The sequence below is a fragment of the Tasmannia lanceolata genome, unplaced genomic scaffold, assembly GCF_043159265.1.
Source record: "Tasmannia lanceolata isolate RefF3 unplaced genomic scaffold, GAP_Taslan_0.1 ptg000015l, whole genome shotgun sequence".
In the NCBI taxonomy this organism is placed as follows: domain Eukaryota; kingdom Viridiplantae; phylum Streptophyta; class Magnoliopsida; order Canellales; family Winteraceae; genus Tasmannia; species Tasmannia lanceolata.
The window spans coordinates 17258392-17279379 of NW_027518692.1; the positions used below are offsets into that span (position 1 = coordinate 17258392).

Consider the following 20988-nt stretch of genomic DNA (forward strand, 5'->3'; position numbering starts at 1 on the left):
ACGAGGCAGTTATACTCATTAATGGCGTTTGTCACCCAAAAAAAAGTAAAGAACCAGCTTAGATGGTACCTACTCAAGTGACGTGGTAAGATAACATACATAAGTTTATAGGAGATACAGATATTAGTAGGCGTAGACTGATTCTTTTCGAAGGAGACGTGGTAAGACTTGGACCAGAGAAACACAAAGAGAGAAAGGGACGGTAAAGCTAAGAAGTAGGTGGAGATTGATTCAGCCCAACATCTGCTTTTGGTACGATAAATGAAGGGATTTATAGAAGATATAAAAGATAGAAGAGGGGGTGGGTAGGAAAGTTAAATGATAAAGGGAAAATGACTTAAAAATGAGGCTTTCTTCTTATTATGACGTCACGAGGGGGTATTTTCTTAATTACAAAATTGAAGTGACATAGACAGGTTTGGGTGGGTTTCGGACAAGTATACTCTCATTTTAAAAAAATGTTTGAGTTGGTAAAAACCCAATCGTTTTTGTACTACTTTTTACTCTCTCTCTCTCTCCCAGCAAATATCACCGACAAATCTCACCGGCAACTCCTCTCACAGGTTGGTAACCCATCTCTCTCCCTCTCACTCTCTATGTCGTTTTCTAAGTAAGGGTCTTGAGAAATCAGTGGTTTAAACCAATCTCACTGATTTATGAGAAAGCAGTTGTTTAAACATCTAATTTGTGATAAATCGGTTGTTTAAACCCTTAATTTGTGATAAATCGGTGGTTTAAACCCCTAATTTGTGAGAAATCAGTGATTTAAACACCTAATTTATGAGAAATCAGTCATTTAATTGATAAATTAGGTGTTTTAAGTAACTGTTGAAGGTTTAAAAACCTAATTTGTCACAAATAAGTGGTTTAAACCCCTGATTTGTCACAAATCAGTGGTTTAATTGATAAATTATGGGTTTAATTGATTAATTATTTGCAGCCGTCTTATGTTACGTAAAGATGCTGCCCTTCCAAGTTTCACGACCTCTTCCAGTCCCTGCAGTTGAGGGACGTACATACTGATATCCTAAGTAAAAGCCCATTTGGGGGCTTGCTTAACCTAGAAGGTGTAAGATTGCACAAGGCAATTTTGACCACCAGTGATGTTCCGTCAAAGTTCACTCATGCAGATATCACAGTCATGAGAAGACAACTACTGGAGAATTTCTTATATGGCAGGTGTAGCACGATTATCAACTTGTAGGGGCTGTGGTGGTGCTGTTGCAGGTGACCGTGATCTCTTACTTGTCCTTTTGTTGTTGTCCACTCCTCTCTTACTTGTCTAGGGAGGGAACCATTGAAGGGTTATTCTGTACAGATCCTGCGATCTCTTACTTGTCTTTTTGTTGTTGTACAGATCCTGTGATCATTTTAAGGGTTATTTTGTACTTCCATCTGTGTTTTTTTATAGGTTGTACTCCCAACTGTTTTGCCTCATAAAAAAGGAAGCTGAGCTTTCTATTCTTGGATAAAGTTTACAACCCGTTTTCCCTTTTATGCTTTCATTTTTGTTGTTCCAATTGCTTTGGGTTGCATTGGTGTTGCTTGAAATTTTGTGAGACAATGGGTAGATTGATTGACCTCCAATGGGAACATCCCTCGTGCTTGAACTGTTCATGTTGGATGTATCAAATAATTCTCATGACCAAGGGGTGTAGCAATAACCTTTTTGTCTTAGTTTCATTGTTTCTATGTCGAGAGAAAATCTGATATAAGGTATATATCAGATTATCTCGGAATGGAAAGAATGCTTGATTTTCTCGAAGAAGTTTTTTTTTTTTAGTTTAAGGGAAGATGCCAATGTATATTGCACTCAATGTGGTGTTACACTAGTATCTTATACTACATGTAGTTCAAACATGAAGTATCTTTAATGTATAAGCCTATCATTGCAAACAAACAATGGTATATATATATATATATATATATATATATATATATATATATATATATATATATAAATATACTGCTCGGAACTCCTGAAATTTTCTCGGAGTTCCGTGATCGGAACTACGGAACTCCGAGAAAAATCTCGGAGTTCCGTAGTAAACTTCACAGCGAAAAAAATTTGGTCGGACCTCCGAGACAATTCTCGGAGTTCCGCAGAAAAGTCATACTCAAAATTTTGTGCCTCAGAACTCCGAGATTTTCTCTCGGAATTCCGCAGTAAACGTCACAGTTTTAAAAAAAAATAGCGCGGAACTCCGAGACAATTCTCGAAATTCCGCAGGAATGTCGGAATAAAATACATATATGTCTTGGAAATTCGAGACATATACTGCTTACACTGTATAAACAATTTATAAACACTCTAAACCGTTGCTGAGCCTATATAAACCACTTACAAACACTCTAAACCACTGTTTATCCTATATAAATCACTTGTAAATATTCTAAACCACTGCTTACACCTATATAAACCACTTACAAACACTCTAAATAATTGTTTACCCTATATAAATCATTTGTAAATGCTCTAACCACTGCTTACACCTATGTAAACCACTTACAAACACTCTAAATAATTGTTTACCCTATATAAATCATTTGTAAATGCTCTAACCACTGCTTACACCTATATAAACCACTTACAAACACTCTAAACCACTGTTTACCTTATATAAACCACTTGTAAATACTCTAAACCACTGCTTACACCTATATAAACCACTTACAAACACTATAAACCACTGCTTACACTGTATGAACAATTTATAAACGCTCTAAACCACTGCTAAGCCTATATAAACTACTTACAAGCACTCTAAACCATTGTTTACCCTATATAAACCACTTGTAAATACTCTAAACCACTGCTTACAATTATATAAACCACATACAAACACTATAAACCACCGCTTACAATGTATCAACAACTTATAAACACTCTAAACCATTGGTAAGCCTATATAAACCACTTATAAACACTTTAAATTACAGCTAGTCTCATATAAACTACTTATAAACACTCTAAACCATTGCTTATCATATATTATACACTTATAAACCCTCTAAACCACTGCTACGCTTATATAAACCACTGTTTACCCTATATAAATCACTTGTGAACACTCTAAACCACTGCTTACCTTATATAAACCACTTGTAAACACTCTAAACCATTGCTTACCCTATAAACCACTACAGAATTCTTAACTATAGAAGCTATATAAACCACTTATAAACAACACTTAGTGGCCTTCAGTAGTGGTTTATCGTAGTGAAATAGTGGTTTAACTTAAGAAATTAGTGGTTTAGAGTAAAATAATAATGATTATAAAGTGTTTAATGTCATTTCCTAGAAAATTAAAGTTGAAACGATTGATTGTAGACTTATTTTCTCTCACTATAAATCCATGCCCCATGTAGTCTCAAGACAGACACTCAAACCGCTCTCAGCTAACTAAAATCACCCACTTCTTTTTGTCGAGACATCTCTTTGATGGCATCCCCTCTAGTATTCTCTGTGACAAGGCGTGAACCAGTATTGGTCACCCCTGCCAAGCCCACACCACATGAATTCAAGCCCCTTTCAGACATCGATGACCAGGAGAGTTTTCGGTTCCAAATTCCTGTCATACAATTCTACCATAATGACACAAGGATGGGAGGGCGAGACCCAGCTGGAGTTGTGAGAGACGCGCTCGCTAAGGTGCTCATTTTCTACTACCCATTCGCGGGTAGGCTTAGGGAAGGGTCCGGTAGGAAGCTAATAGTGGAATGCACCGGCGAGGGCGTGTTGTTCGTAGAGGCAGATGCGGATGTGAGACTGGAGCAATTGGGTGAGGCCTTGCATCCAACCTTCCCCTGGCTAGACAAGTTTCTCTATGAAGTTCCTGGCACGGGAGCGATACTCAACTGCCCCTTGCTATTGATTCAGGTGCAGTCATTTATTCATTAACCCATGATTTTTAACTTTCTAAAAAAGCCTAAACACTAGAACTTAAGATTTTTCCCTTAAACAATGATTTCCCGTGACTAGGATATTCTTTTAAAAAAATTTGTGTAAAAAAACAACAAAAGACGACTGACTTTGGTATGTATAATCGGAGGAATGATAAATACAAGGGTACCCTTGCATAAAGAGATGGGACCGTGATTGGATTCATGTCATTTTTTATGACCTTTTAAAATTGGTTGAAAAGTAAATTCGGTTGCATGTGGGGTGCAACTCAGGTCGGGTTGAAGCCAACCCAAATCTCTAAACTGTCAACCCAAATCCGGCCCAATCCGACTCTCAACACTCTCAACCCGATGAAGGCTAACCCGATCCAACCCGAAAAATTAATGTCTCAACCCGAGCCAGACTCGATTTCCCAATTTGGGTCGGGTTGACCCAGTTATTGTGATATTTTTCCTTTAAGGTTTTTATGTTCTAAAAATACAAAACTAAAAAATTATAAAAATAAATAAAATAAATAAATATGTCAGGTTTTGATGCAGGTCGGGAGAAACTGATACTTAAATCCGAACCCGACCGGACTCAAACACAACCGGAACCGTGACTTTTTTGGGTTGAACCCGACCTTGCGTCCCTTGTTGCACATCATTAATGACTTGAGGTGAGTTTGGCGTACCGTTTGAAATAGCGTTTAAAACGCCGTTCTGCAAAACGGCGTTTTGGTTCAAAACGGTGTTTTGCCAAATAGCGTTTTCATGTTTGGTTGGCCAGATCAAAACAGCGTTTTAAACGGCAAACGGAGGTATTGTGTGTTTGGTTGCAAATGCCCCAAAACGGAGTTTTAGTGGTAAAATGACCAAAAAGGGCATTGTTTGGTTGGCCTCAATGTAACTCAACTACTCTCTCATTAGGCCCAATATTAAAAGGTCATTAGGATCTCATTCAAACACTATTAAAATTAAACATCATTGCTAAAAAAATAAATGGCTATACCTTTGGGGTTCTTCTCCTTCTTCTTCTCAACGGCCGGATTTGCCGGATTTGACGGACGAGTGGAGGCGCTGAGGCAGTGAGGCGTGAGAGGGTTTGCAATTTTGCAAAGTAGATAAAGAAAGTAAGAAACTAGGGTTTCTTTTAATTCTTTTGTCTTTAGAAAATCAAAATTAAGAGATCATATAATGATATTAGTAGCCCTATATTTTGAATTAAATATTAACAATTTAACAAATTTGTGTCCTCAAGAATGATATTAACACCCCCACTTTTTTGGTATTTGACGTAACGCATAAAATCGCGCGCATATACGTAAAAATGGGTTTTGGTGAGGGCAAACATGTAAAAACCTACAGCCCAAAAACTCCGTTCAAAACAGCGTTTTGCAAACGGACCTCGCCCCCTCCGTTTGCAAAACGCCGTTTTGAGGGTTCAAAACGGTGTTTCAAACGGCGTTTCAAACGGTGGCTGCGCATCCAAATACTCCCAAACGGCCGTTTGGCCCCAAAACGGTGTTTTAAACGGTACGCCAAACACGCACTATAAGCACTTACACTGTATAAAAAAAACCCCAAAATATGAGTTTTAAAGATTACCCCTGCCTGACCTCAATTAAGTTAGATTACCCCTGCCTGACCTCAGATTAAGTTGGGGTTTTGCATCCTAAAAACCAAGTCAAACCAAGACCAATGAGTTTTGAACCCAACCTGGTATTTCGGGTCATCGGTCAAGGCGTATCGGGGTATTTCGGGTCATCGATCAAGGCGTATCATTCATTTTATCATGCTCTCTCAATACTCAAAGAAGAAATAAAAGGAAAATTTTCATGTTTTCCACCCCCCATTTATACTAATCCTAAAAATGGATGCGAATTAATGACAACTATTTGATAGGCTACATAAAAAGCACTATCTGTGTTTTTGCTCAGTAAGAGCTTTAGGCACTGATTAGAAAAGTTTGGAACGAAAATTTTTCTTAATTTTGGGCTTCTAGGTTGTTTGATCCCACATCACAAAAGTATGTTGAACCGTTGCGGTTCAAGTCTTCTTTAAAGGGACCTTCAATTAAGCGATACCCATTTTATTTTCTTTCAAAATAGTGAAAAATAATTATTTTTCTAGGAAAAAAAATTGTTGCAAATGTTTCTAGGCAAAATCCAAACAGGGAATTATCGGAAACAAAACAAAAGTAAGAAAAGAAGAGATTACTTAAGAAGATGATCCAATACATAAATAGCAGTTTATTTATGATTTGTTGCTCGGAAAGAGCTTCATTGGAAACCAAACAACAAGAAGATAAGAAAAGGATATATATGATAATGACCAAATAACTAAGAGGGGAAGGTGAGACCATAACTGTGGAACTTTTGTTGCATGAGATGATCCAAACGCTCTACCATTGAAGGGGTCAGATGATTTGCCCAATCACCCACCTCCCCTTTCCTAAAAAACAACTTATTGTCATAACCAATTTGCTCCATTGTTCCACTCTTGTTCACTTCCAAATTGCTCAAATTCTTAAAACTACATAGTTGTGATATTTCCTCCACCACCCCTTCTTTCTCTTCCTCTGGAGAGAAAGGATACCCCAAGAACTCAGCCAACCTCTTCAAATGAAGTATGGGTTCTTGTTTCATTTCCTCATACTTCAAAAATAAGACCCTTTCAGGCCTTTCCAGGCTTGCCTTCCAGTACCCCAACACATGATCCCAATAAGGACCTAATATAGAAACTCCAGTGCAAAACAACTCAAAGGCCTCTTCTAGAGAAAGTGGTCCTAGACTCTCATGTCTCATCTTGCTGAAGAAAACCCACATGGAAGTAAAAGTATCTCTAGGATTCCGGCACAAGTAAACTACCCGACAATTCGACTGTATTGCCGATTCCGGTAACAACGTGTAAGGGATGTGGGTAGCCAAGAGCCTAGGGGAGGGAATGCTCTCAAATTCAGAAAGTTGGTCATGTACAAAGAACTTCAAGATGACAAAAGGGACGAGGTCATGGGGGCCAGTGTTTAGCAGAGGGTGGTCAGTGACAAGGTAACGAGTCCGGTTCACAACCGCGAAAGCAAGTGCCTTGAGCCAAGTGGTGCCGGCTTTGGGCGTGGTGACTAGAAATGCATCCCCTTCGCGGGGTTTAAACTGTTGATGGAATGCTACTGCTCCTTTCAAGTAGTCTAGAGGATACCAAAAGCCTTGATATTGGTAGCAATAAGGAATGTACCACCCATTCCGTCTTGGAAGGGAGGAGATTAGTTCCTTGCATTCATTCCTCAATATTTCATGCTTTTTAAGCATTTGGTATGCGGCCATGGAGAAGATGGGAGTGTGATGATTTTAAGCTATCAATAATGTTCCCAATGAAATTCGCAGACCTTGGAGGCATAGCCATACTTATTATACTCCAGTTCTAGATATCTAAAGGTTCAACTACCAGTCTGACCCATTTTAATTGGCAGTAAAATCAGCAAACGTTCAACTCGTTCCTCCTCATCACTGCTCATACAGGATACAAGGATGTCAAGAATGCAGGCGAGGCGATCTAGACCATTCATCCTGTAAGGGGCAAACCTTGCTGGAATTTATAAGCATTTCATGCTTTGTCCTCTGTTTGACTTTTTCAATTAAATTTGTATTTTTTATTCTTCATTTTTTTGTTGTTGTTGTGAAGTTCTCTTTATTTAATGGAAAAATTGACTACTTAAATTTGAAAAGATTCCAAAATTACCTAGTTAACCACCCCACTACATCAAATATGGAGAATTTATATGGTTTAAGTAGGGGTGTAAACGAGCCGAGCCGAGCCGAGCTTGACCAGGCTCGGCTCGGCTCGTTAAGCTCAAAGACTCGGCTCGGCTCGGGCTCGGCTAGGCTCGCGAGCCGCTCGCGAGCTTTATCGAGCTTGGTTATAAAGTTTCGCCCATGTCGCAAAGTTCGTTGCAAAGTTCGGTAGCAAAAGCAAATGAAAAAACAAGTAATGATTACAAACAGCGCAAAGTCCTTAGCAAAAGCAAATGAAAAAAAAAGTAATGATTAGAAACAAAAAGGTAAAATAGCGAATTTATAAAGTTTGAAATGAGAAATTACCAAGAAAAGGTGATAAGTTATGACAATTAAGAAAAAAAATACCAAAAATGCTCAAAGTTATGACAATTACGGGAAAAAATTAATTTCGGATTTTTCTCAGCCGTTTGATATATACGATGTTTACATGACATACGCATCGTCAGTACGTTTTTGAATATGATGTTTACCTGACCGAGCCTTAACGAGCCTGGCCTAACTCGGGCTCGGCTCGGCTCGGCTCGGCTCGTTAAGGATTCGAGCCGAGCTCGAACGAGCTTCCGAGCCCGAGCCAAAATTGACACCCTTAGGTTTAAGCTTATAGATCAAACCGTCCATTTGATGGGCCACAATGCATATAGGTTGTGCCTCAAAAATGATTTCCCTAGGATGATCCAAACTCTCGAATCTAAGGAGGTTTCCATAATATACAGTTCCTCTGTAGATTGGAGGGCTAGGATCATCCTATGGAAATGATTTTTTGGGCACGGAAATGATTTTTTGGGCACGGAAATGATTTTTTGGGCACAACTGATTTACGCTTTGTACCATCAAATGGATGTTTTCAACCTATGGTGTGGACGGCACAATACTTTTTGAAAAATAATGGATTATGGGTGTGTTTGGCGTACCGTTTGAAATAGCGTTTAAAACGCCGTTCTGCAAAACGGCGTTTTGGTTCAAAACGGTGTTTTGCCAAATAGCGTTTTCATGTTTGGTTGGCCAGATCAAAACAGTGTTTTAAACGGCAAACGGAGGTATTGTGTGTTTGGTTGCAAATGCCCCAAAACGGAATTTTAGTGGTAAAATGACCAAAAAGGGCATTGTTTGGTTGGCCTCAATGTAACTCAACTACTCTCTCATTAGGCCCAATATTAAAAGGTCATTAGGATCTCATTCAAACACTATTAAAATTAAACATCATTGCTAAAAAAATAAATGGCTATACCTTTGGGGTTCTTCTCCTTCTTCTTCTCAACGGCCGGATTTGCCGGATTTGACGGACGAGTGGAGGCGCTGAGGCACTGAGGCGTGAGAGGGTTTGCAATTTTGCAAAGTAGATAAAGAAAGTAAGAAACTAGGGTTTCTTTTAATTCTTTTGTCTTTAGAAAATCAAAATTAAGAGATCATATAATGATATCAGTAGCCCTTTATTTTGAATTAAATATTAACAATTTAACAAATTTGTGTCCTCAAGAATGATATTAACACCCTCACTTTTTTGGTATTTGACGTAACGCATAAAATCGCGCGCATATACGTAAAAATGGGTTTTGGTGAGGGCAAACATGTAAAAACCTACAGCCCAAAAACTCCGTTGAAAACAACGTTTTGGAAACAAACCTCCCCCCCTCTGTTTGCAAAATACCGTTTTGAGGGCTCAAAACGGTGTTTCAAACGGCGTTTCAAACGGTGGCTGCGCACCCAAACACTCCCAAACGGCCGTTTGGCCCCAAAACGGTGTTTCAAACGCCAAACGGTGTTTTAAACGGTACGCCAAACACGCACTTGATCCAATGGACGGCCCTTTAATTTCTTTGAGCTCTTTATGCAAGGGCCCACCCTTACATGGATCATTCATCGCAGGTAGAGGTAGTTTCTGAGTTATGATTTGTGGTGAGTGCAGGTGACCCGGCTGAGTTGTGGAGGTTTCATCTTCGTCCTTCGGCTGAACCACACCATGAGCGACGCGTTCGGGCTCGTCCAATTCATGCGGGCCGTGGGCGAGATAGCCCGAGGCGCATCTACTCCGTCCGTGCTGCCCGTGTGGCATAGAGAGTTGCTCAGTGCGCGAAACCCACCACACGTGACGCACACGCCCTCAGCGAGTACGACAAGGTAGTCCACAAAAATGGGACCATCAATATTCCATTCGACAACATGGTCCACCGCTCTTTCTTCTTCGGGCCACAACAGGTGTCAGCTTTGAGGAAGCAGGTGCCACCCCACCTTCGCACCTGCTCCACATTCGATCTGCTGATCGCATGCCTCTGGCGATGTCGGACCATCGCTCTGGGCTTCAAAGCGGAGGAAGAGGTCCGAATGCTGTGCAATGTGAATGCACGTGGGAAGTTCAACCCCCCACTGCCGGACGGCTATTACGGGAACGCTTTCTCATTCCCGGCGGCCATATCGAGGGCCGGGAAGCTGTGTGAGAATCCGTTGGGGTACGCTTTGGAGTTGGTGAGGAAGGCCAAGACGGAAATGAACGAGGCGTACATGCAATCGTTGGCGGACTTCATGGTGGTCAAAGGGTGGCCTCCCCTTGAGGTGGTGGGCACGTACCTAGTTTCGGACGTGAGACATTCTGGGTTCGGGGACATAGATTTCGGTTGGGGTAGGCCAGTTTATGGTGGGGTCGCCGAGGGTGTGGTGAGGGGCATTCAAGAGTTGACAAGCTTTTATATCCCGTTTGGGGATGGGATTGTTGTGCCCTTTTACTTGCCGAGTAGCGCGATGGAAAAGTTGAGGGTGGAGCTTCACGCCATGGCTACCCAAACCAAGGCCAAGGAGGAGCTCTATGATGCCACCTCCAAATTCACTATTTCTCGCATTTAACGCAACAACAAAAGATAGTATGTAATTAGATTGCTGGCCTTTAACAGCTGGCTAAATATGCTAAAACAACGTGAGTTCGCCTCATTATCAAAATTTGGTCGGGATATCAGATATCAGTCCCCAATAAGAAATTTGTCTTTTTTATTTTAGGGCACCCCAACTGTGTTTTAATAATTGCATAAATGCAGCTTCTCTTCTCTTCTCTTTTTTAATTGGCTTGTCAGAGCTTTTGGTAATGGTAATTGTCACGCCCCGAACCCAGAATTCGAGGTAAGGCGCACGTGATAGCCGCCACATGCCCATAGGGTCACCCCCACAAGCATGCAAGGCTTCTTCACAACCAACTATTCTCAATATTTAGAGCGACTAATAAAAGCGGAAATTTTAGTCTCAATTAAAGCTCAAACGAAATACATATATAGGTCAAAAAGTCTAAATCCACAATAAAATAACAAATGCTTCTAAACTGGAAATAATGAAAGAAAGCAAGAAATGTCTTAGGTTCCAATCCAAGTGCCTGAACTCAGCAAGTCTATTGTCGCTCCTCGGTATCTGAAAATTGTTAAACCACATAACGAGCTAACAGCCCAGCCGGTTTTCCAAATCCAAGCCAGCTAATAGGAAAAATGAAAACATGATGGTGCGGAAAAGAAGTAACATGCCATAAAACTTTAGTCTATGCAGAAATTGATAAGAAGCGGGAAAATCATTTCTACATTAGCTACATAAGAAAAATACATGTTTTTACAAAAACGGTTCCAACCACTCGGTTATGCAGTTTTCCGCTTTGAAATCAATGACAATGAATATATATTTCCAAACACTTGGTTTTGCAGTTTTTCCACTTAGAAATCAAATACTTAACAGTCTTCTCTGTGGCCAATTTCTAACCTTATTGGCAAGTAGCATACCCAAGGCGAACACTCGTTCGCGGCGAACACTCGTTCGCGGGGACTCACAGGTCCTAAAGCGCGCAATGTAATATTATCAATAGCCAGAGGACTCCCTACTGGCCGCCCGAGATCAACCTTACGGGCAGATAAAATTTGACCGGTCAACGTGATCACGTCCAGTGTACTCACCCACTGGTAGGTTGGGCACTAGATCCCCACCAGAGATCAACCTTACTGGCGGAATCCATTCCATACCAAGACTGTATACAATTATAGATAGAAGCAATTTAATGTTTGCAATACCGTGCCATAAATTTTGTAAACGCTTCAAGCCATAGGGGACTCCCCCCATTCCAATCTATGAAAACCATATCGTAAACAAAGTGCTTTTCAAATTGTTGCTTCATGAATTCTAATTTTCAAAATCATGTTCTTCATAAAGCTTTTTATGTATAGGAATGAAAACATTTCAAGACTAAAGGATACCATGCATAATGACATTCAACTATTTAGAATGACATACTAAAAAACGGTCAGTGAGAATCTTCTCCAAAACAAGTTCCAAGTGAGAGTAGATATGCAAAAATTGTAATAGAAAGCTTTCAACTTAGCTAAATGTAAATATTTGATAATACACTGACATAGGGTAGGATCACCTACCTTAAGCGCTACTCCAAGAATTTCCTTTAGCGAAGTACCCAGTTTGAAACTTGCGGCTGCTAAATTAGCAGAGATTCACCAACGGATGGAGTTTATGGGCGAGATCCAATGCTATTATAAAACTATCAAGAAATGCAACTTTTATAAGTTGTTTGCAGATTTCTTGAATCCACACGATGAGGGCAGCAGAGGCTTCCAATGGCTAAAAATATAAAAATCTACTTGAGACAAGAGTTGCAAGGTAAGGCTCATCAGATTCTAAACCTTGGAAGCAAGCTTCAAGTGGCAAAAGAAATCCATTGCAAGTCTGGGGTAGAAGTAGATATCATAAGGCTTCTGTGCATTTTGAAACTCACGACCCTTCTCACCTTCTATATGATTTCCCTCAAGATTTTAGTGATTTTCGTTCATGTATAGAGGCACCCTCTTTCCTAGAAAGTAATTCAAATCAATTAGGCAGTTACCTTACATTTAGTGTCTTACTTTATTAAGAATAGAATCCTAATTAAATAGAGAATTAAAGACCTTCAATTATCCTATGAAGCAGCTCCTTTCTAAAGATATGATAACCCAATATTTCCCCCCATAGGAACTGTCCAAAACGATGTGGCTCACATGCCCTTTTCGTTGCAAGCAATATTTTGAAACAAGGAATTATTGACCTTCCCTTTTTCCTTTTTGAAATGTTTGCTACCTTATTTTCTGTTAGCTGAAAATCCATAGGAGGAAACCTACCAAGATTGAATCTTGAAAGATTCCTAAAAAATCCTACCTACTAGTGGAAGATTCTATTCAAAGCCAAATGTAACTTTAGTGAAGGTGTTATATACGGTCAACCTTATTGTGCTTTCCAAAATGAGCAGCCTTTTAAAAGGTGTTTAAATGGACTTTACTCCATTGATGATAATAGCACCCTTTACCATTTTCAATAAAATTAATCTTAAGTTCATTTGGTATTAACTCCCATTTCAAAGAAAATTCACAAGCTTCATTTTGGTAACAACACTCATTTCTAAGCAATTAATCCTGAGCTTGATTTTTGGTAATGACACCCATTTCAAGATTGGTCGTGATATCAGATATCAGTCCCCAATAAGAAATTTGTCTTTTTTATTTTAGGGCACCCCAACTGTGTTTTAATAATTGCATAAATGCAGCTTCTCCTCTCTTCTCTTTTTTAATTGGCTTGTCAGAGCTTTTGGTTCACCAATGCAAGTAAGAGATCCCAGAAAAATAGAATATAAAATTCTGTTCTTCACTCTTTTCTCTTTCATCGTCGATTCCATCCTCTCTCTCTCTCTCTCTCTCTAGGATGAGAACATAGCGTTTTTTTCAACTTCAAATAATCTGTGTACAAAATTGTCCAAAATTATAATTGTCAGAAAATGACTCTTGCAAGTAATACCCCTCTCTCTCTCTCTCTCTCCAGCGAACTAAAAATCTCCTATGATATTGTGGATTTGTGGCCCACAAATGAACGGTTCGATCATCCTCTGAAGTGGGACCCAGAAGAAAACTGGAATTCACGCATACACACACCATATAAAATCTCCACTGATTCGCTCAAATTATATCAGTTATAATATGGTGTAAGCTCGTATAGTTCAAATTATTTTTTAAAAAGTATTGTATAACTTACCATAGGATGATCCAAGCTGTCCATTTGATGGGCCACATTGTAAATACATTGCACCCCAATGAAAATGGTTTTTGGGGTGCAATGTATTTACGATGTTAGGGTCATAGCCCAAAAACTCATTTTGATAGGATGATTCTAGGCCACATCGTAAATACATTGCACCCCAATGAAAATGGTTTTTGGGGTGCAATGTATTTCCGATGTTAGGGTCATAGCCCAAAAACACATTTCAATAGGATGATCCTAGCTCTACGATCTGAATTGGAATTGCATATTATGGAGACCTTTCATAGAGCTAGGATCATTCTATTGAAATGAGTTTTCTGGCATAGCCTTACATTGTGGCCTATCAAATGAACGGCTTGGATCATCATATGGTAAGTTTTACAATACTTTTTGAATGATACCATACTACACAAACTTTCACCATCCCAAAACAAATTACCCATGCCATGCTAGGAGTGTTAAATAGTGGGCCCAACCCATCAAAACATGTGTAATATAATTTGGCCCCACTACATGAAATGTAAGGGAAAAGTTATACTAGCCCCTTTTTTACTTGGGAGAAACCCTCTAGTGTAAAAGAGTAATGGGCATCACCCATGTTCTGCCCCTCTTCAAGCAAATTCCTGGCTCCGCCCTTGATGATGTCGGATTAATTATTTCTACGCAAAATAAGTTACAAGCGATGAAAAATTTGGGTTTGGATGTTGTATAATCTAGTCGAACCGATACCACTTGATCCAAGATTTAACGGACCATATCTCTTTCTATGGCTGCAATTGGTAGGGGAAACTAATAACAAACGTTCTTCTGTGGCCAAAAGAAAATCATGGGTTACATATTACAATCTTTTGTTTGCTATTGTCTACAACTACATGGGTTACAGAGTACGATCTTTTGTCTGCTATTGTTCTACAACTATTGACTGTCCATTGCAGTTCATGATTTGCTTATTTCCACTTAAGAACGTGTGTTATCATTTTCTCCTACCAATAGCAACCATACAGAAGAGATCCGGTCTGTTAAATCTTGGATCAAGTGGTATCTGATCCACTAGATTATACAACATCTAAACCCGAATTTAAGATCAACCGGTATCAGAGCAGCATTGCGACATCAAGTCGGGGGGTAAGCAATGGTGAACACCCACATTTTTTTCAAGTGCAAATAAAGCACAGAAAAATATCCTCTTCTTCCCCTCCTCTCATTTTTCTAGTTTTTCCATCTCTGTACTTCCAAAGAAGAGGAAGAAAAACAAGAGGAAGAATGGGAAAAAAAAGAGGAAGCAAAGAAAGAAGAAGTAAAGAAGATGAATAAGAAGAAAAAGGAGGAATTGGTGCCAGAAAAATGGAAGGTGCCGAAAAAAAGAACAAAAAACATAAGAATCAATGTAGGAAAAAATGGAAAAGAAGAGTAGAGGAAGGGAAAAATAAGAATCAACTTGGGTCACTCGGTCTGACTCGGGGTCATCGCTCATCTCGGTCTGACTCGGGATCATCTCGATCGGACTTTGGGTTATCTCGGTTTGAATCGGGGTCATATCGGTCAAACTCAGGATAATTGTGGTTTGTCTCCGGGGTCATCTCAGTCAGACTTGGGGTCATCACTCATCTTGATAGAATTCAATGTCGTTCTAGTAGAACTCGGGGGCGTTCGATCCCTGTCAGACCAAGATGACCCTGAACAGACTGAGATGACCCTGAGTTTGGTCAATCTAAGAGTGTTCCATTTTTTTCGGCGTCTTCTATTTTTTCATCCTTCCTCTTCTTTTCCATTTTCATGATGCCTTCCATTTTTCTGGCGTCAATTCTTCTTCTTTTTTCTCTTCTTTTCTATTTTTTTGGTGCCTTCTATTTTTCCAGCGTCGATTGTTCATCTTCCTCCTCTTCTTTTACTTTTCTTCTTCTTCTTCCTCTTTTTTTTCTTCTTATTCTTCCCCATTTTCCTCTTCTTCCTCTTCTTTGGAGTTGTAAAGATGAAAAAAGTAGAAAAAATAAGATGGAATAGTTGACGTTTTTTCTATACTTTATTCGCACTTGAGGGCAAAATTGTCTTTTGGATTGTATGTCGACACAATCTAATCACCTTGATTGTCGGTGCCATTCATTACAATTTTAGAATTTTTAAGCAATTTTGGGATCTTTTCATTGCATGGTAAAGTAATTTCTATTCAACCTCAAATGGATTGATTAAAATTTCTATTCAAGCAAAAGGAAAAGATCTCAAAAAAATAAAATAAGTGGTTCTGAATTCGTATGAGATTATTGATAGAGAGGACTGCCATTACTAAAACGTGGGATTGTCACCGTCCTTTCTCCCATAATACTGTCGTTTGTATCATTGGAATAAGAGTAGTATGGAAACATGTCACTTTTGCCATGTCGGGCGGAAAATGACCTCAAAAAGAAGTGGATCACATATGTTCAATCATTTCAATGTGCCTTGGAGGACCACTGAGAAGGAAGAGAGAGAGAGAGAGAGAGAGAGAGAGAGAGAGAGTCATATACAGTTGCTTTCAATGTTAAAGTCATGTTATATAGTCCTCTTGTCCCCGTGGCTGATATCCATGCTGGGGTTACCCACATCGGATGAGTGGAACAATGTGGATGGGCTTATAAGGATTCGGGCTCCCTCCCTGCAAATACCTGAATTATCCCATTTCAAAAATTTGTTCCTCTCTAAAAATGAAGGACGTTTTTGTCCATGAGAATTATATTAAAATTAGGACTTCTTTAAGAAAGCCTATAAATACACATCTTAGGAGAATTTTACAACCATTAAGAAACCCTAAAACGTTTTCTACAGCCCTGAGAGGATTCTCGTGAGAAAGAAAGAGGAGATCATCGAGTTTTGAAAAAAGAAAGTGAAGATCAAAGTAAGAACTATGTTCTTTATTGATTTATGTTATTAGAAACCCTAAAACAAGAATTATGTGATCTTGAAAAGATGAAAGCGAAGGTTTTATTTCGTTTAATATGTGCCTTAGGACTGATCTCGGTTTCCTTAGGATTCGCTTTGTTATGGAATCCCTAACGAGCCAAAGATTGGATCGTTTTGGTTTTTAGAAAAGTTTGTCTTGAAGGGCCGAACAAAAAAGTTTAGATTATTTTTATAATAATTATATGCGTTGATTCGAGCGTGAAATTAGATTAGTTGGATTCATCTCGTCGATACGAATCCAACGGATCCGAACAAGCACGAATCGGAGCTAAAACGAGAAAGTTTGGTCTGTAGAAGTTATGGCAAAATCGGGCACGAATCTGAAATTATCGCAAAGAAATTATGAAACTTCAAAAATTCATAACTTCTTCGTTTCTTGTCCGTTTTCGACGTTGTTATACTCTACGGACATGTTAGAAATGAGTATTTTCTGTTAAAAATAGTTTTAAAATTTTTTGGAGACTCTATAATGATAATAATTTCAAAATACTAAAAAGAACACTAGGACGGTTTGCCGATTCTTTTCCGAAGAGGCACCAAAGGGTGTCTTGTGTCAGTATGAGTATATATATGCCTGATAGAAATGAAATTAATGATGAAACTCATGGAGAATATTCATACTCTTGATTGTAGGTGATTATGAAAAGGAAAGTAGTTCGATATCAAGGTATGTAATTTCGTACCACTTTAGTGATATAATTCTCCATTGAATGATATGCCCCTTTGATTTGTAACTCTCTATTCTATTTGAAAATATGAAATCTCTGATAACTTTAGTCTTTGATTTGGGTCTTTACATGCTTATCCTTTATTGAATACAATCTATTGAATTTTGTACTCATTGATAGCCTACGATTTTCGCATTGAATATGTGACCCTTATATGCTGGATTTATATCCACAATATTCTCATTACTGGAATTGAAACACATTAAAATTCTCAATTTTCTACGACATCTAGGAAATAGAATATTTTCAGGAACAAGAAAATCATAAGAACCAATAAATTTTAGGGATTTGCTAGCGTCCATCGCATAGGGATTTGCTAGCGTCCATTTTTGGCCACTAAATAGGCTATACCCCATAAATCAACTGATTCAACTCCATAGGGATAATCTTAACCGTTATGGACCATCAAATAAACGGTTTGGATCATCTATGAAGTGGGTCCTACTGTACCTTTTGGAAAAATATTGCACTTCACACAGGTCGTGCCTCCTACACAAAATTTGGCCACTTTTACATTTAATCCTAAAAAGCAATTTTTAAATCCCATATTAAGGGGCACATGGCGGAATTTTTTTTTGGGATCGAGGCTGTTGATCTTGTAGAACATCATGATAGACCCAATTGGTCTCGGTCCCATTCGATTGAACATCCTCAGATCCTCTACATAAGATAACTGACTAAATGAATCAACAGAGTAGATTCTTTCAGTCCAGGCATGATGGATCAAGGGCATAATGATCAGATCAAGAATCTAAAAGAGATTTCCCATATTAGAAATGGGATATTTTGCAAACTTTAATTTATGTCATTAATTCATATTGAAATATCTACAGTGCCAAGCACATATTTTTCATTATTTATTTCCCTTTAATAAATTTAATTTAATTAATTAATTCATAGTGAAAAATCTGCAATGCCACACACTCCTAAATAGAATCTATTAAACCCTATCTACGACTGACGGGAAAAAAAACTATTTCTGCTTGTTATAGTTTCATTCAACTAAGCTCGAGCTTTATCTCTGCTTGATTTAAGGAAAACCCACGAATATACAATCCATCTCCGTGTGGGTTTTTTTTTATTAGGCCAAATGAACATTTTTTTTGTTTATAGACCCCTTTTTTATTTGACAGGCCTCTATTGGAAATGATGTTTTCACATCCCTTTTTTCCTACATTTTTACTTCTCTGTGATTTACTTAGAATTGAAAGAGCAGTATTTATAACCAAGGTTTTAAATTTTGGTTTCGGGGTTAATTTCGGTCCCCACTGAAGTAAACAGGGTTGAAATTTTGAAATTTTGGGTAGAAATTTCGGTCAAAATTTGGTAAAGGATTAAAAAAATAATACTTTATCCCAAATTTCGGCAAAATTACAGAAATTTTCGAAATTTCGACCGAAATAAGTTACATTTCAGGAATTTTGGATTTCGCCCATTTCGATTTCGATCTTGGGAAATTTCGGATTGCAGCTGAAATTTAAAACCTTGTTTATAACTCCTTTTTTTTGTCTTTCTTCTGAATAATTTACTTTGAAGAAAAGACAAAAAAAAAGCGTCAAAAGGGATCAATTAACAACTTATTTTTTTTTACTTTTAAAGTACTTAATTACATAATAAAATAAAATAAAATAAAAATATTTTATATATTATTCTAATTTTGTAATAATATTTTATCCCTTTGATAGAATAAAGGAACAATAATCTTTGGAAAATGATAAATGCGCCCGTTTTCATCACTTGGGACACCTTGGTGTACTTTATTTATGACTACAAAGAGACAGTTGTACGTCACATGGTAGGATTGAAGAGCCCTGATTGCCACCGTACACTGCACCTGGGTGTCCCAAGTAATGGAAAGGGGCGCATTTATCATTTCCCTAATCTTTGGGTAGTGATATTTGCACTACCGTGTTTTAATAATTACACAAAATTAGCTTGTATTTCCTTTGCAACTGGCTCTAAAAAGCAATAACATTTGATAGTTATTTAAATAAAAAAGACAAGATTAATTATTGCAGTTATCAAAACATGATAGTTTCAATATGAATACTTTGATATTTGCTTTTCTTGCTTTTGTGTGTTTATCTCTTCTATGTATATTTATTTTTTGTGTATTATGTTTTGTTGGCAATTATGATTATAAATTTTGATTATATCCCTCCCAAGGGAGCTTTTGATCTGTGATTTATTTGTTTGGACGGAATGGTTTAACAACTCAATGGTATTTATTGTCTATACTAGATGATTCTGTTAATTAGTGAATTTGTTCGGTTATATTGACTGAACAGAGTTGAGATTAGACATACATCTAAAATTTTGTCCACTATGTGAGGTAACTAAGTTCAGGTTATGACAAAATGCCCAAAAGATGATATCGATTACTCCCCTTTGGCCTTTAAAACCCTCATTCAAATATTAAGATAGAAAATGCAGGTAACGCAAAGTTCAGACCAATTTTCAGTCCAAAGTGAGGAACTGATCAAATCAATGTTCGACAAAGGAAAAATGCAGGATGTATTGGTCAAACCATGTCAGTCAAAATCTATATAATTAGCTTAAGCATATATAAACTTCATTGTTTTCATCAACATATGTAGTTCCAACAATAATTTCCATTAGAACTGAGGTTTGTACATGCTTTTGATAGATGTATTTTTCAAATTGCACTGCACATTTATGGCTCCTCACATCTTATGCTTTTTCTGTATCATACATTTCAAAAATTGTATTAGCTCCATACTTGTCGTTGTTGCTTAAAGATTATTATCAAATTCATTTGTCAATAGGAATAGTTCATTAAGACGCTGCACGTGCCTTTTTACTAGTAATGCCTAAGAGGAGAATCTGGCCAACAAAAGATTGTCCAATCATTGAAAAGCAATTCAAAATATGTATTATGTTATGAACCCAAATCGGTTCGCAACGGATTTGATCTTCTCAGAGGGAAGATCAACCTCTTGATCCACTTCGAGGGAAGGGTCCGTCCCCCTTTGTGCACAAGACACTTTCTAGAACAATTTTCTTCATTCCACGAAAAAGGATGCGCACATGTTATTTATAAAAGATCTCTAATCTAGCTAATACATATCAATAAGACTCCTACTTATCCTAAACAACTAGAAACAAATCTAAAAATAACAGAAATCTAAATTGATTTGTTTCAGCCAAGTGGGACCCATTTGGTCACGTAACATTTCACCCCCCTTGGAATCAACCTTGTTCCAAGGTTGGATTATTGGAGAGAACAATTTATTCCACCAGGATCAATCCTATTGGGCATAGCTAATATTCACCTTTCATGTTCTTCAAGAATAGAGACCGTGATCGTTCGAACCCCGCCTTCAAAATCCGATGTGATCCAAGTTGTAAAGAAATGCAATTTTTCATGGCAGTGCATCAAAATGATAGAACGATCTAATAGTTGAATCAACTTGCTCTTTGGTAATGTATTCAACTAACTCTGCCTTGTCGCCATCATTCCGCTTTTCTTCATCATTGCACAATTCCTCGATCATTATACTAATTTCGTCCAAACCTTGTCCAAATCGTTGTTGCTCTTCTATCCTTTTCGAAAAAGATGCTTTGAGGTTTTGAAAATCTTCATACACGGA

The 20988-nt window shown here is 38.1% G+C and overlaps 2 pseudogenes across 1 annotated transcript; one reads left to right on the forward strand and one right to left on the reverse strand.

Moving 5' to 3' along the window:
- The first annotated feature begins 3398 nt into the window (after nucleotides 1-3398).
- LOC143846223 (benzyl alcohol O-benzoyltransferase-like) lies at nucleotides 3399-10526 on the forward strand (annotated as a pseudogene). Its single transcript, XR_013234703.1, has 2 exons — nucleotides 3399-3880; nucleotides 9583-10526. The product of XR_013234703.1 is annotated as a benzyl alcohol O-benzoyltransferase-like (transcript).
- On the reverse strand, nucleotides 6084-7413 carry LOC143846224 (cytosolic sulfotransferase 15 pseudogene; annotated as a pseudogene).
- Nucleotides 10527-20988: the final 10462 nt, after the last annotated feature.